This window comes from Dasypus novemcinctus, chromosome 29, assembly GCF_030445035.2.
Source record: "Dasypus novemcinctus isolate mDasNov1 chromosome 29, mDasNov1.1.hap2, whole genome shotgun sequence".
Taxonomy (NCBI): domain Eukaryota; kingdom Metazoa; phylum Chordata; class Mammalia; order Cingulata; family Dasypodidae; genus Dasypus; species Dasypus novemcinctus.
The window spans coordinates 32,933,018-32,948,963 of NC_080701.1; the positions used below are offsets into that span (position 1 = coordinate 32,933,018).

General features: G+C 51.9%; 1 protein-coding gene across 2 annotated transcripts in view; it reads left to right on the forward strand.

Annotated features, from left to right (window-relative positions):
* The first annotated feature begins 338 nt into the window (after nt 1–338).
* The window catches only part of SLC39A14 (solute carrier family 39 member 14), a 51,135-nt gene continuing 35,527 nt past the window's right edge, over nt 339–15,946 (forward strand). Inside the window, exon 1 of one of the 2 annotated variants that reach the window (XM_004460248.5) lies at nt 339–544. The gene's annotated coding sequence lies outside the window, so the exon portion shown is untranslated. The remainder of the gene's footprint in view (nt 545–15,946) is intronic. The other variant, XM_071212698.1, reaches the window with a different exon arrangement.

Here is a 15,946-nt window from a genome sequence, read left to right on the forward strand (position 1 = left end):
TTTAGGAAAAATCCTGTTAAGAGACACTACACACAGGTCAGGTGGGAAGCAGCCTTTCTCCTGGTCGTGCGGGAAGGGAGGCCAGGTTGTGAGAGCTGCCCACTTCAGGGGGAAAGGCCCTCAGGGGAGGCTTCCAGAGGAAGGAGGAGCCCGCGGGGCCACAGTGAATCAAGCGGAATTCGCGGAAGGATTCGAAGCAGCCGAAAGGCCTCGGCGCCAAGCCTGGGACTGCGGGGCGAGGAGGCACGGCTCGCCCCGCGCACTCGGCCGCCCCGCGGCGCCCGCCGGCCCCCACGAAGCCGCCCGCCGCCCGGCACCACGTGGCAGCCCCGGGGCGCGGGGCGGGCCGGCGGGCGGGCCCAGCCGCTGACGCGGGGTATATAGCCGGGCATGCGCGCGCCGGCGGGGGACGCACGGAGGGCGGGGGCCGGGCGCCGGGCTGCCTGCGGACGCGCCGACCCGACTGCTCCTGCCGCTGCGGTGCGCCGGGCGCCTGGCCTGTGTCGTCGGCGCGGGTCTCCCGTGGCGTCCGCCGAGGGCCCAGGTGAGGGGCGGAGAGCGGGCCGGGGCCGCCGTGCCGGAGGGATGGGCGTCCGCGCGCAAAAGCCGCGCGCCTCCAGGTTCGGGGTCACGGGGTGGGGGTGGGGGCCCCGCTGCGCCGAGGCCCGGGCGGGCTCGTGGTTCCGGAGGACGCACGGGGTCCCGGAGGGCCGGGTGGAGGCCGCCCTGGCTGCCGGGCGCCGTGATGCGGGTCACCTGGCGGCGAGGGAAGGGAGGTCGCAGCTGCTGTCCTCGCGGCTGGGAGCGCGGGATGTGTGGACCAGAGGAGGGTGCCCGGAATGTGGACAGCTGCGCCGGGAGGCGGAGGGGGGCGTCCTCGGAAACGCGCAGGGCGGTGGGCACAGCTGGTGGGCAGCTCTCAGGGCGGCTGCGACGGAGCGCGGGGTCCAGGCTGTGCCCCCGCTTCCCAGCTGGCGGTGAGTGCCCGGGCCCGTTGCTGCTGCCCTGCGGCAGGAACTGGAGCGCGGCAGAGAAGGGACGAAGTTAAACTCTGACGTGGTTTTGCCCGCGGGGACGGCTTTTTGGTTATTTTTGGTACTCTCCGCCCAAGTGAGGTGATCTGGTTCTGGTCGCCGGCCCTCGGTGGGTTAGTGCGTTACGGCCATCCAGGCAGTTTCGCCATGTGATCCTGAGGTCAGAGAAGCCGAGAACCTTTACTCAGTTCTCGGTTGCGGGTTCACTTTGGAGATTTAGTGCTGACCTATGTTCCAAAAAAGAGGTGCCTCCAAAAACAGTTAAACTGCCTGGGTGGTCAGGAGGGTTTTGCGAGCCTGAGTTGGTGAGGAACTGAGCGTGCCGGCTTTAAAAGGGAGTCCAGGCGGGAGCGGCTCTGAGTGGCCGGTGCCCTGCCGTGCCTGGGTCTGGCGTTGTCTCTAACCGCCCTTCCCTAGGGGCAGTGGGAACTGGCCTGGGAGTCGCAACCCTGGCCCTTGTCCAGCCCTGCTTCTGACTGGCTCTGTGACCTTGACAGGGTGCTAAGGTTGAACTAGAGTCTGTCCACGATACCTGCATTTCTGTAGCCCTTACCTTTTAAATGAAGAGGAACTTGCCTTCTTGATGAAGCAGGAGAAGGGATGTCCCGAAGCATACCTTAGCAGTTTTTCCCTTTCCTTTGGCCATGCAGTTATTTAAACCTCAGACGGTGTGGGAGGCAGGAGATAGGCGGGCTAGTGGTACACTTCCTGCCACTGGTTTGCAGGTATGACTAGAGACCACGGAAAGAATTAATGCAGTACTAGGGGGGCGCAGGGGAGTGTCTCTTCCTCCTAAGAAACAGACCAGAAATCCGTTTTTTCCTCCTTAGCCTGTCTTTCGTTACCTGTCTGACCTCTGGGACCTGGGATGGCACTGATGAGCGTGAAGTGTGGATGGGGCAGAGGGCAGGGCTGGGGGTGGGCGGGATAAAAGCCAGCGTCCGACTCTCCTCCTGGTGTGCGAGGTACACTGTAGGATCACCCGCCACACGGGGTGCGTGCCTGTAGAGAAACAGACCCGAGGGCGCGGTCTGCATTGTGTCCCTTGTCATCTAGGCAGGAAGAAAACAGAAAAATGGTGGGCTCCGAGGTGACAGCTTCGTGACTGTCAAGAGTCGTGGTTCATTCCCTCAGTAGGTAGTTTTCCATGGCCTGGCCTGTGGAGTGTGCCGAGGGCTGAGGCCCCGTTCCTGCCTGAGAGTGTAACTCTTGTCCGGGAGGCAGCACATACATAGATGAAGAGTCAGGTAGCAGCCCAAGAGGGGCGGGTCACCCTGCTGTGGTCAGGGCTGCGCAGAGAGCGCGCTCTGTGAAGATGGTGGAAAGCAGCAGCGCAAGTTGGGACTTTGAGCCTAAATCTGTCTTCGTGTCCTGGCTCCATCGTCCTCCAGCAGGGAGAAGCGGCTTCGCCCCTGGGCCTGCTTTCGCCACCCTGCAGGGTCCTGTGGTTGTGCCTGGCACGTCGCAGAGGTGGTGGTCTCTGTGGGATGGACTGAGTTATCTAGGGGTCCCGGAAGCTGATAGCTCAGCATAAGTGGACGGAGAGTAGATGGTCCACTGGGCTGCAGGAATTTTAGAAGCCAAGCTGTAGGGTTGAGTCCACTCTTTGGGGACATGGGTGCAGCGTCCCTGCCTTTCTGTGGCCTGCCAGGAATTGATTCACTGAGCAATCCTGGAGAAGAGTGATTTTTTTTTTTTCCACTTTCAGTTTGGGGAACTGCTCTTGATTCTTCCACGTAAGGGAAATACTCCACCTCCAGGCAGATAATATCCAGGGAGAACTGGCAGTGCTTATGTGTGGCTGTGTGTGTACACTATGTGTCACACACAGGACGGGCTCTGTTTTCTAACCCTTCCCTCCTTCCTCTTTCCTCCACTATTCCAGGAGGAGCCCCAGTCTATGTCCAGTTTTACAGCCTCTTGGAATTTAAGTAGTAGTGCTTGTGAATAGACCGTAGATGTCTGGAAGTTGGCATCTCTCCCCGCACCGTTTCAGAATAATTGAGCCTGTGACCATAATAAAAGTCTTGTCTGCACTTGATGCCTGAAGAAAGTTCCACTTAGCCATTTTGCAGAGCTGCAGAACCATGGAACGTAGAACTGGAGGACTTTCAGCAGTATTGTCTTACACCTTTATTTTACGGTTGAAGAAAGGGGTCCAGAGAGGTTAGTTGACAAAGTCCCAAGGTCACATGGCTTGCTAGTGGCCAAGAAACTTGATGGAGAAGACCAAAAAAGGTTTCTATTTTTATTTTATTTTTTTTTAATGAAAATAAGCTTTATTATTCCATCAAGTAATAAATACATACAAAGATGCAGTTTCAGTCATTTTTTTCCAGACATTTTGATCAACTTATAGGAAACACAAAACTGAAATCTACACACAGTCTTAGTATGAAAATTTGGGGGGGGGGTCCTTGTTAGGTATGATAGATTGCTCTTCTGTATTTATAACTTGTGCACTTTTTATTTGACTTCAAAGTACTCATGGTCATGTAGATGCTTAAGCAAAAAAGTTATATTAAGCAGAGTCTACATTGTATACCAAACTGGGACCGGCCTTCTTAGTAAAGCCTGCTGTCATTAGTTGCCAAAAACAGAATCCTTGAGTTGTATTAGCTTATGAAAAGAACAAAGAACAATTTAGGTAACATAAATGTATTCAAAAGAGAAGATTGATGTGAGCTACTGATATCTTGGAGGCAAACTGCAGTTTGATAGAAGTAACTTTTCCATGTATTATTTTTAAATCAATGCTTAAGGGGAAAAAAATACCCAGATACTTTTAACTACTTAAAACAGAAATCCTAGCCAACTGCAAAATCTTTTCTCAGTCTTAAAATCAGGTATGTTCAGAGCCTAGTGAACCATGAGAGGAAAATGGGGAGAAATGAAAACAAACTGTGAACATTTTGAAAATAAGAGTTTCATCTGCACAGGGAGATGAACTTGTAACTTCTCCTCCTGTAAAAAGATGGAAAGCCTTCAAAGCTAACACGGGGGCTAGGATCTGGCCAAGCCCTCCGGCCCTTCCTCTGGCATGCGTGGTGCCTCGCTCTGATCCCCCCCCACTGCACTCTTGCCCCTGCATGGGTGGGTCTGACCTCTCTTCCCCGCTCTTTGGTGATGGCCAGCAGCTCGGCGTATTTGCTTTGGGGCACCTGGCTGTTCCCAGTTCCCTGGGCATAGCCAAGGGATGGTGGCCCGTAGTCCCTCAGCAGCTGGCGGTACTGTCAGGATGTCGCGGTGCTGGTAGAAGGACAGTGGACGCGTCCAGCCTGCCACCTGCCACAGCATATCACCCATATATCGGGCAGGCGCAGGGGCATCTGCAGACTTTTGCGTATTTTTAGTCTTAAATGCCATCATGAGATTGCTCATAATTCGAGTATTTTCCCTGAAACCTGGAAGAGAAAGGAGCCCCTTGTCCCTTTGCCTGTTTGGTGGTCTTGGCTTCCGTGGATAGACGTTGCTTCTGGAGGGGTCCGCTTCCTCCTCTCTGCAGAGGGCGCGGGTGTGTGAGGAGGGGCCGCGGTGCTGGGGCCCCCGCCCCAGGGCTCAGTGGGCACCTGCAGTGGGACCTCTCTGGCCTGGCAGGAAGAATGCCAGGAGATAAGGAGTCCAGAGTCCGCTCACGCTGGGCTGCTGCCAGCCGGGGGCCTCACGCCTCCAGCCTCCAGCCTCCAGCCTCCCAAGGTCGCCGAACCCCCTGCCGGGCCCCCTGGGGCCCCACAAGGGCAGGAGGCAGGGCGGCCGCTGCGTCAGCCTGGCAAGGGAGCTGGCGTGCCTAGGATGGGAAAACGAACTCCCGGCCGTGGCAACCGGAGACAGCCAACCAGGGATGGGCTCCAGCCTCCTGCCTTCCTCAGCCTCGGGCCCAGGAGAATCCTGGGGTGTGCGAACAGAAGGGCGATTGTCCCCAATTGATTACCCTAGAGGACCCAGAGGCCCCTTAGTCAATGCATTCAGTAAGTAGGTGGTTGGTTAATTTTTTTAAAAAGTCAGTTAAAAGCTGGGAATAAAAAAATATTTTAACTGATTTATTTTCTCTTTAAAAAACACACATATGCATGTATTTTTATTCTCTAAAACTTTGATTTAGAGCCAAGATCTTTTCTTTGAGTCTCGGTTCCCTTATTAGACTGGCAAATTGTTATAACAAAATCACAACTAAATGTGTCACCTGTACTTTGTTCCTTCATTTTATTGTTAGTTGTTCACTAAGCTTTGTATCCATATAGTTAAAACAATTTAGAAAAAGGTGTACAGTGGAACGTTTTACCTTTGTCCCCAACCACCTATTCCCCTAAATTTTTTGATTTAATTAAAAATTAAAACTGAGAAAATTTAAAAGTTATTAGTTCATTAAAAATATAAAAAACATGGCCATCAAATGTAACATAAGCACATTTTAATAAAAAAATAACTATTTCCCAAAAATAAAAATGTGGTGAAAAGAATGACATCATTTTTTACATTTTTGCATTTGTGGGCTTTCAAAATAATGATTTATTGGTCTTTAATGGGAGAGTGATTATAGCAGACATAATCAAAAGTCACTGAGAAGAGCTTATTTGAAGTCTTGAGAACAAACTGAGGTAATCTCTGAAAACACATCGTTACATCTCATTTAAATTTACTACCTTAGAAAAGTCTGAAAAACCCAAGAGCATGCAGGTTCACATTTTCCACACTTCGTATAGTCTCTGGAAAAATGAGAGTGAAGAGGTCAAATAACATCTTATTTATAATAAAAATAGCTTTTACCTCATGCACCCCCTGAAAGGGTCTCAGGGACCCCAGGGGTCACCTGAGACCACGATTTCAGAATTGCTGTTCGTGATCAGTTAGTTTAATTCGCATAGAAACCAGACCTTTTTCCCACTGGATTTATATCGCAGTCACTATTTAAATAAGTTATGAACATGAGAACAGACAACTGGTATAATGAGGTCTGGGAATAGGCACAGCTGACCAAGGTAAGGAAAACGCACCTGGCGACAGTGGAGGTGCGTGGCCAGTGAGAGGCCTCTTTGCTGCAGGGACTGCTGTCTGGGTGGGCCGAAGGAATGGAGAGGGTTGGTTAATCCAGCTGAGGTCTGCTAAGAGACTTTCTACTCCGTGAAGATAAGCAGATTCCCAAAGATGCTTGTAATGGTCTGTGGAGATGAGCTGAACACATGTGAAAAGTTCAGGCTATTTGTGGTATTAGTTAAGTACCAAATAAGTGGACAGATAAGAGGTGCGTGAAGTGGCCAGAGGAAGGAGAGGCCGTTTGGGGCACGAGAGGCCCAGGGAAAGCTTGCTAGAGATGGAACTTGAGCTAAATTTCTCAAAAGCAAAGAACAAAGAAGAGACGAATTGGGATCCTGGCAATGAGAGTTCTGTGGACAATGGCCCAAAGATGCATGTTCCCTGGGGCAGGGTGGTCCAGATAGGTAAGAGTAGTTCTTTGCAGGGAAGAGCAGGTGGCACGGCTGGAAACTGAGTTTAGGTCGGAACTTTGGAAGGGCTTTGGGGTCTAATTCTTTAGGAGTTAGAGAAGTAAGCCGTTTCCATAGCAAAGACTCATTGGTCTGTTCAGCAGCAGCCCTGGGTCCTTAGCAATTATCTAGAGCAATCCCATAACCCAAAGTCCTCTCCATTAGTCCAGTAACTTCAACCTACTGCCTCCCTTTTTGGTCTCAAAGGCATGGGAAACCCTCTCTTCCAGACTTCCTGAACACATCCATCCTTCCCTCAAAGACCTCGTCCAGGAGTGGGTGTAGCTCTGCGGTTGAGCGCCTGCTTCCCATGTATGCAGTCCGGGGTTCATTCCTGGGTACCTCCTAAAAAAACAACCCTCTTCCAGGAAATTGCGTGGGATTAATCATATTCTACAGCATCAAAGAACATTGTTTGATATTTTTGAAAACTTATTTTCTTCTGAGTATCAGAAGTAATGCGTGCTCATTGTAAAGTTGTAGGGAATGAAAATCTGTAATCTGTTGCTCCGAGGCATCCTCTGTTAATTTCTTGATGTATTTCTTTATAATTGCCTCGAAGCTAGTGAATTGCAGATTTAGGATTTTAAAAAGGTCTTTCTGACTCAGAACCCATGCTCTAAATCTGTATACTCCACTCTACATACTTTGTTATATGGGTTACTGTACTTTATTTTTAGGGTCTTCATATACATTGCTTGGACATTTTCACTGTTGGGAGCAGTACAAAAATGTAAGCTCCATGAGAGTAGAGGCTGTTTTGTTCATTGCTTTTATTCCCTATACCTAGGACACTTTGCACTCGATAAATATTTGTTAAATGTACACATGTCTATAAACTCATGCAAGCGAAATATTTATCTCCATTCAAGATAATTATTATAAGATAAATTCCTAAAGCAAAGCCTTGAGGCTTGACAAAATGACTTAAAATGTTGATATGTTGTACAGGAGTAGCCAAAAACAACTGTAAAAAGAAAAAGGTGTCAGACTCCTTTGTCAGAAAAAAAAAGAAAAAAGAAAATATGACATTGGCACAGAATCGATAAATAGAACAAAATAGAAATGTCCAAAAGCAGACTCAAATATGTGTAGGTATTTAACAAACGATAGAGATCTTATTTCTTATTATTTTTCATGGTTTTTTTTTTTTAGCAAATTACTCCATATTCACTTAGCCTTAGTATCCTCATCTGTAAGATGGAGATAACACTATATTTCCTCAATAGTAAGATGCTGGCTTGTTTGTGTGTTTTAATGTTTCTGAAATAGGTGTCTTCATTACAGCAGTGTAGAGTTTTTTTCCCCCCGCTCTGAAAACCTGGCTTGATGCTACCTCTTATTTTAGGGAAGTACTGTAAAAGCTATTTTAAGAAGGTTCTTGGTAGGATGAAATGAGATAATACAGACAAAATGCTCAGCAGAGTGCTCTGCAGGCAGCAACAACTTTTAGCAGTTCTTATAAAATGAAAGAAGAAAAGGATAGTGTACAGGTTAGGTGGGTGTTTAGGAGCAAACGCAAAGCAAATAACCGGTGCTGGCTTGGTAGCATGGAGTTCGGGGAGGAGCAGTGTGAAGTGGATGTACCTGCTCAGTGACCTGGGCTCTAGAAAGTGCTTCTTTCTGCTTTGCCACAATTTTGCATGTCGGGTTTGTGCCTCCAGCCGGGAAGGAGCAGGGAAGACATGGTGCTGCAGACGTTTCGCCCTCCAGAGCAGTCACACGACCACCCTTGGTGCAGAGACTACTTGATTTTACCACTGCGTTTTTCACTTTTTATAGACGCTACGGTAGAGGTCTACAAGGGGGTAGATTATATACTGAACAGTGTGGGAATGGTTGCTAACTAGTTAGAAAAGATAAAGCTATATTCTGTTTCTCACACTGTGCCAATTAAACTAGATGGAATAGAGATTTAAATTTTGTAAACTCAAGGAAATGCAGGTGTCTATGTAATCTCAGGATAGGCTAGGACTTCCCAAACAGGCCATTAAAAGCAGAAACCTTAAAAAGGAAAAGTGTTATATTTGACTTGACCACTATTTAAAAATTTTGTTAGTAGTACCAATTAACAAAATGAAAAGGCAAAAGACAAATTCGGAAGAATATTTGTTACTATGTTCACCATACACATGAGCCCTTAAGAAGAAAACGGGATGAATGTATGTATCTCAGAAATCATGGGCAAAAGCGAGTTTATAAAAGAAGAAACATAAATATGTTAGTAAACCTAAAAATGTGTTCAGCCACACGAAGTAACAAAAGAAATGCAAATGGAAACTATTACAAGAATAACTTTTCACCCATCAAAGTAGCAAAAATGGAATAAAAAAAAAAAATCTCAGGATCCGCCGTTGGTGCAAATCCCCTGAAACCCTTCACAGGTAGTTTGAGTGTTCGGAAGCTGGCTCAGTCTTGAGGAGGGCGGCGGGGCACACGGTGTAGCGGGTTCCTGTAAATATGCATATTTACCGGGGATCTCGCTGGTTCCTTTGCTTCCAGGGCAGCCTCGGGGATGGGGACACCTCCCTCCCCCACCTGAGGGCCTGGACCAGCTGGCACCTTGGAACCGCCAGGTGTGTGTGTGGGAGCAGGAGGGCCGGTGTGTGCCTGGGGCAGGAGAGCTGGCATCATCCCCTGGAAACCGGAGCGGCGGCCGCCAGGGACTCTTGATTCCGAGCCCCGGGGGCTTGGCGCCAGGACGGCCTGCGGGGAGGCGGGCTCCGCCGCTCCTTCAGCCTCTCTGGGTCGAGGGCCCTGGCCTCTGCCCTGCCTCCAGCCCTGGCGCTGCCGCTCCCCCTGATGCCCTCGGCCTGCCCAGGCCCATGCTGACAGGTGTACCTTCCGCGGCCCCCCGAAGTCCAGGCGGTGGCCGGCTTCTGTTCACTGCTCGTTTCCCCGAGGTTGGGTGCTTTCCACCTGAGAGGCTGGGCAAGCGCCCACGATCCCAGGTCCCTGGGCAGTTTCCGGAGGCAGCAAGCCACTGCTGCATCGCCCTCCCCAGAAAAGGGCAAAAGGTACAACGGCACCCCCTCCCACAGGCTCAGGCCGCTGACCAGGTTGCCTCCGGGCAGCCTGCCCTTTCAGCTCCTGTCTGTGCCTGCCAGCCTTGGGCACGGAGCTTCCGCGCGCCGGTCCCCGCGCCGCCCCCGCCCTCCTCCATCCAGCAGGCGCTGTGCGCGGCAGAGGCCTCCTCGTGGCGCCGGGGCCACAGGCTGGCTGGCCAGGCTGGCCTGTGACCTTGGGGGCTCTTGCACCACGCCCTCTTGGCACCCGCTCGCCAGTCCCTGCCCCCCAGCTTGTCAGGATGTGTGGAGCTGGCACACTGAGCGGGTTGTGAGCAATAGGAGCGCAACTCACAGTTTCCAGGAGTGGGGAGAAATTCTGGAAAGGGCCTGTATTTGCCGGGTTTCTTTCTCTCCACCTACTGCGGGGAAAAGTTAAACATTACCTTCGGTGGGACAGAGGCTGGCTGCCCTTCCTCTAGCCACACTGGTTTTCAGGGCGTGGGAGGGAGGCCGCCTCCTGGTGCCTGCCTCTGGCCCTCCCCTCCTTCCCTCTGCATGCCCCACGCCCTGCCTTACAATTTGCAGTCTAATCCTAGACTAGCCTGTCTGGCCTTTGGGGTCCTCATCTCTACTGAGGGGACCCTACAAGGACCCTGCGCTAACCAGGGAGTGGAGTGGGGTGGAGGTGTGAGGGAGGCAGGTCCTGGCCCCCTCAGGTTACTTGCTGTTGGACACAGAACAAAGAACAGCAAAATTCTGAACCCGGCACACTTCGTGAACAGGCAGTAAGAAATTAACACATCACCCAGGAGGTGCAGAGTGGGTGCTGACTCACAGCCAGGCGTACACTCTTCCAGCCTCTGGAAACTCAGCAAGTCCATGTTCCATGGCATTTATAGTCTGGTGGGAGGAGGCAGATAATAAATAGGTAAACAAGACTATTTTGGGGAGTAATAAATGCCAAGGAGAAAATAAAGCTGGGTGTTGGGATCCTGGGTGACACTGGGAATGAAGGCTGCTGTTGGTTGTTTGCCAGGTGCCCTTCCACTCTGAGGGAATGACGTTTGAACTGAGCACTGAGGTGCAGATCTAGGGGAAGTGCATTCTAGGCACCGATCATAGCCGGTGCAAAGGCCCTGGGGCTGGAAGGAGCTCGATACCTTGAGAGGACAGAAGGCCGGGTAGCTGGAGCCTGGTGAGCGCAGAGAGAGTCGGGGTCAGTGATGGGGCCAGGGGGGCAGGCAGGGACCAGATGATGTAATTCCTTCTCCTTTTCCAGGACAAGGAATTTAAATTTTATTGTACTTGCACCGGGAAGCTACTGATGGGTTCTAAGCAAAGGAAAAGGGCAACTCTTTCAAGTTGTACCCATAAAATTTGGGCACTTATGTATACGTTGAACTCTAAAAAAAAAAAAAAAGGTAGAGGACTGACAGTATGGGGGTAGGTGCTGAGTGGAAACTAGAAGGCCAGGTAAGAGATTTTTTTTTTAAAGATTTATTTATTTTTCTCCTCTCCCCCCCCCCCCCCCGCCTTGTCTGCTCTCTGTTCACTCGCTGTGTGTCTTCTGCATCTGTGCAGCTTGCATTATCAGGTGGCACTGGGAAACTGCGTCTCTTTTTTGTTGCATCGTCTTGCTGTGTCAGCTCTCCGTGTGTGCGGCGCCACTCCTGGGTGGGCTGCATGCACTTTTTTCACATGGGGCGGCTCTCCTTATGGGGTGCACTCCTTGCATGTGGGGCTCCCCTACATGGAGGACACCCCTGCATGGGGGACACCCCTGCATGGCCCAGCATTCCTTGCGTGCAGCAGCGCTGCGCATGGGCCAGCTCCACACAGGTCAGGAGGCCTGGGGTTTGAGCCCTGGACCCTCCATATGGTAGGTGGACGTTCTATCAGTTGAGCCAAGTCTGCTTCCCAGAAATTTTATTTTATTTCCCTTAACATGTCCACCTTTCCTCAATTTATATTCTCTGCACTCCATGAGATTACAAGGAAAGTTGGGGCAGACTCTTGTCCCCAGGCAGTTTAGAGTTTGGTGTCTCCAGACGCAGAAATCCTTCCAAATCTCCCTGGAGAAGGGGCCTTAAAGAATGACTAGCAAGAAGCGGATGTGGCTGAACGGATAGAGCATCCGTCTACCATTTGGAGAGCCCAGGTTCGATCCCCAGGGCCTCCTGACCCGCGTGGTGAGCTGGCCCATATGCAGTGCTGTTGTGTGCAAGGAGTGCTGTGCCACGCAGGGGTGTCCCCACATAGGGGAGCCCCACGTGCAAGGAGTGCACCCCACAAGGAGAGCCGCCCCATGTGAAAAAAGCGCAGCCCTCCCAGGAGTGGCGCCGCACACACGGAGAGCTGACACAGCAAGATGACGCAACAAAAAAGAGACAGTTTCCCAGGGCCACCAGATAATGCAAGTGGACACAAAAGAACACACAGCGAGTGGACACAGCAGACAATGGGGGAGCGGGGGGGGAGAGAAATAAATAAAATAAATCTTAAGAAAACTAAAAAAGAATGACTAGCATTCAAGAGGCCATTTTTTAAATTAAAAACTTGTAAGGTACTCCCATGCCGATGTAGCTGTAGTTGGTTCCCTTTGCAGAACCACTCCGCTGTGAGAATCGGCCCCAGTTGGTTCATCTCCTGTCTTGGGGACCAGCTTTCGTTGCTGTGGCTAGTTCCTCCTTGAGAGTTTTTATATCCGTCTCCTTTTTTCCCTCTCTCTGGGGTCGAGCTTGTCTCTGAGCTGCAGGCCCCAGGCAGGAACCCTTTCCAAGGCAGCAGTCCAGCTGCCCCTTGCGGTTCGTGCCTGCCAGAAAGGGTAAGCCTTTAAGTCCCTCTAGAATGCTGAGCCCTTTTTAATAGGCACGCCGTTTGGAGGAGGCAGGGCAGTGGGTGGTGACGTAGAAATAAGTGAACAGCCTTTTAGATTGTTAGGAAAGTCTCTTCCTTTGTGCCCTTCTTCTGGAGACTGCCACGGTACCCATGATCGTGATTTTTTAAAATCTGAGGACGGAGTCTTTGCCCCTGTGGGCCTTCGACAGGCCCTGGTGTAGGTCTGTGATGAGCCAGAACCCCGTTGTCTTCGCCCTGGAATCCATCTGTATTGTGCCCCCCAGAGCCTCTTCTAGAGCTCAGCCAAGGCTGGGAGAACGGGGGTAAGGGTCCCGAAGGGCACTTTTCACCTTTGAGAAGAGAGTTGTATGCCCCTGCCCTCAGCCCCCACCCCCTGTGGCCCTAAATAATGTCAGTGGAGCCTCAGGCCATTCTGGAATCTCCACAGGAGGTGAGGCTGTGTCTGTTTACTTTGAATTTAGATTTGCATAGTCATGCAAGTATTTATTAAGGTCCTGTCAACCTCATAGGATTGCTACAAAACAACTTTTAAAAAGTTCATTTAAAATTTGGAACTGCCATTCTAAGACAATGTGTCACTGAAACAGCGGCAGGCTTCAGAGGAGGGCGAGCGCGTGCGAGGACCCGCGCTAGGGAGCAGGGCCCGGAGTGGAGGGCCAGGCCCTCCCCCGCTTTGCAGAGAGGACACTTAGAAAGCACCCAGGCTACCTGCAGCATCTCGCAGGTGTTGCTTGCAGGTGTTGCTTGGACATCCTGGTCCTGGCGGGGAGGTGGGGACAGGAAAGCGCACAGGTGAAAGGGGCTGGGGGGCCGCGGCCCAGGGCCCAGGTGGGAAAGAGTAACAGAGGTGGGTAGGAGCTGCTGGGCGGACCCGGGCCTGCCAGGCAGAGGAATTCACCTCGCTGTTGAGTAGAGGACAGTGACGGACAGGTATGTATAGCGCGGGGAAGCGGTGCCGTGAAAGTGGGACAGGGTGGGTTGGAGGAGGAGGGACCCAAGTGGGTATAAGTGAATTGAGAAACGGAGGGGATTGGATTTACTTGGGGCCCCAGGGATTCCACAGAGCCTACTTCTTAAAAAGGAGCAAGCCGTTTCGTATACTAAATATGGTTTTGATGAACTGGGCTCATCACTTTGTCCCCTGTCCCCGACACCCTCCTGCCTTGCGGCCACTGATTGTGGCGCTGCCGGGCGGGAAGCCTCCGCCAGTGCTGGCCCCTGGCCTGCAGAGGGTGGGGCCTGGGCCTCTGCACCCCCAGCCGGCTGCACCCGTTTCTCCCTGGGAACCTGGACTCCGGGGGAGAGAGGTGCCTGGTCACGAGACGACACCCCCCCCCCCGCCCCCCGCCCCCCGCCCCCGAGAGCAAGCAGAAGGGCGTAGTCGGGTGGCGCCTGCCAGCGGCCTCGGGCCAGTCCTGCGGGTGCTTTGGACAGCAGGAGGGGGACGTGGGGGCCTTATATTCTTGCAATCACCAGAGATACCCCTGCTCTCACTCCAGCCTGGAAATGTGGGCTTTCCTCGTCATGAACTCTGTTTCTTAGGAAAACAGGAGTCACTTCTTAATCTGCTGTTAAACAGAGCAGTCGAAGGCTAAGCCGCAGCCTCTGTGTCTGCCGAGGCCCCCGTGGTTGCATGCTGGGTGGGAGGGGGCAGCCCCTGGGCAGCGGCCGTTCTTACCCCGTGGCTCAGAAATCACATGAAAGCTCTGGCTCTTCCTCCTAAGAGTACTGGTTCTCAACCTTGGCTGCATCACAGACTTGGTTTCATGCATCTGGCTGAGAATTGAAGTTTAGTAAGTTCCAGGCAAGGCTTACGCCTCTGGTCAGGGGACCACTCACTTAGGACTCGGAGTCTCCGCCGTGGAGACTGACCTGGTCAGTCTTGGAGGAGGAATGGGGTCTCGAGCTGGCTGGAAGGATGGGGAGGCGTGCAGGGGGTTGCTGAGGGAGAGCGGGGAGGCCTGGGACAGAGTCAGCAGTTGGCGCAGGCAGAGCAGGGGAGGCTGCGCGCAGGGCCGGGTCTAGTGGAGACCTTGTGCATGGGGAGAGCAGACAGGCTGCGCCACAGAGCTCAGGGCTGATCGCGGCGTGGAGAGCCTGAAGGCTCACTGTCTGGGAAGGTGACCTCCCTCCCAGGGGAGCCTAGGCTCACAGGGTTCTTCTTAGTCATTTGGGGAGGAAGGGCGCATAAGAGGCTTTTTGTGGGAGGCCCTTGGAGGCAAACTTTGCCCACAGGGTGTTGCTGCCAGGAAACTGGAGTTAGCATTCCTCACTGGCTTTCCTGCTGCTGCATGGCAATTGAGCCGACTCGTCACAGCCTGGGTTAGGAGGTGACGGGTGGGCTCTCTCTGAACCCCTACTGACGCTCTAACCGTTCTGGTTACGTGAGGACAGTGGTGAAGTCTGTCTCTGCTTGTAGCCTCTAAAGAGAAGCTTCTTCAGTTCTGGAGGGGAGGGGAGGTGCTGCGAAGCTCGAAGCTGGGAGAAAGAAGCCTTGCTTTCCAGGCCAAACCAGCTGCTGTGTTCTCTCACCTCAACAGCTCTGGGAGCCTCCTGGTGTTGATTCTTGCTCACTCAAGTCCATTCTCTCCACTGCAGCAAGAGTGACACCTTAAAATAGTTCTGATCCTGTCTCTACTTAAAATTACGCCCCCTGCCCCCTGGATAAGGTCCGTTACCTTCGTGTGGCTGACAGGGACGGCCCTGTCCGCACCTGCCCACCTTGTAGCCAGCCTTGCCCTCCAGTGCCGTGTGCTCACGTATGCCCCAGCCAGGCTTACGTTCTCAGGCGAGCCATCCTCTCCGAGTCTCTCCAAATGGAGTTTCATCTTCCTGGAACACTCTCCTCCCAATCCCCAACTCCTTTGTCTTCACCAGGCCTGGATGTGTGTGTTATTTTTGCTAATATTTTGTTGAGGTATCATTCACTTACCATAAAATTCACCCCTAATTGTGCAATTCAGTGGATTTTAGTGTATTCACAAGGTTGTGCAACCGTCTCCATGATTTAATCCCAGACCATGTTCATCACACTAAAAATAAACCCTGTACCCACTAACAGTCATCCCGCCCCCCCCCCCCCAGCCCCTCTGGTAATCACCAGTCTACTCTAATGAATTTGCCTCTTCGGGACGTTTTCACATGATGGAATCACACAGTGTTTGTCCTTTGTGTCTGATTCTCTCAAGGTTCTTCTGTGTTGTAGTGTGTATCGTACTCGGGTCCTTTATTCCATTGAATGGGTTCACCACGTTTTATTTAGCCGTTCATCACTTGATGGGCGGTTGAGTTGTGTGTACTCTGGCTGTTATGAAGAATGCTTCTGTGAACACCTCACTTGTGCTTGCTGGACGGTTGAGTTGTGTGCACTCTGGCTGTTATGAAGAGTGCTTCTGTGAACACCTCAGTTGCACTTGATGGGTGGTTGAGTTGTGTGCACTCTGGCTGTTATGAAGAATGCTTCTGTGAACACCTCACTTGTACTTGATGGACAGCTGAGTTGTATGTACTCTGGCTGTTATGAAGAATGCTTCTGTGAACACCTCACTTGCACTTGATGGAC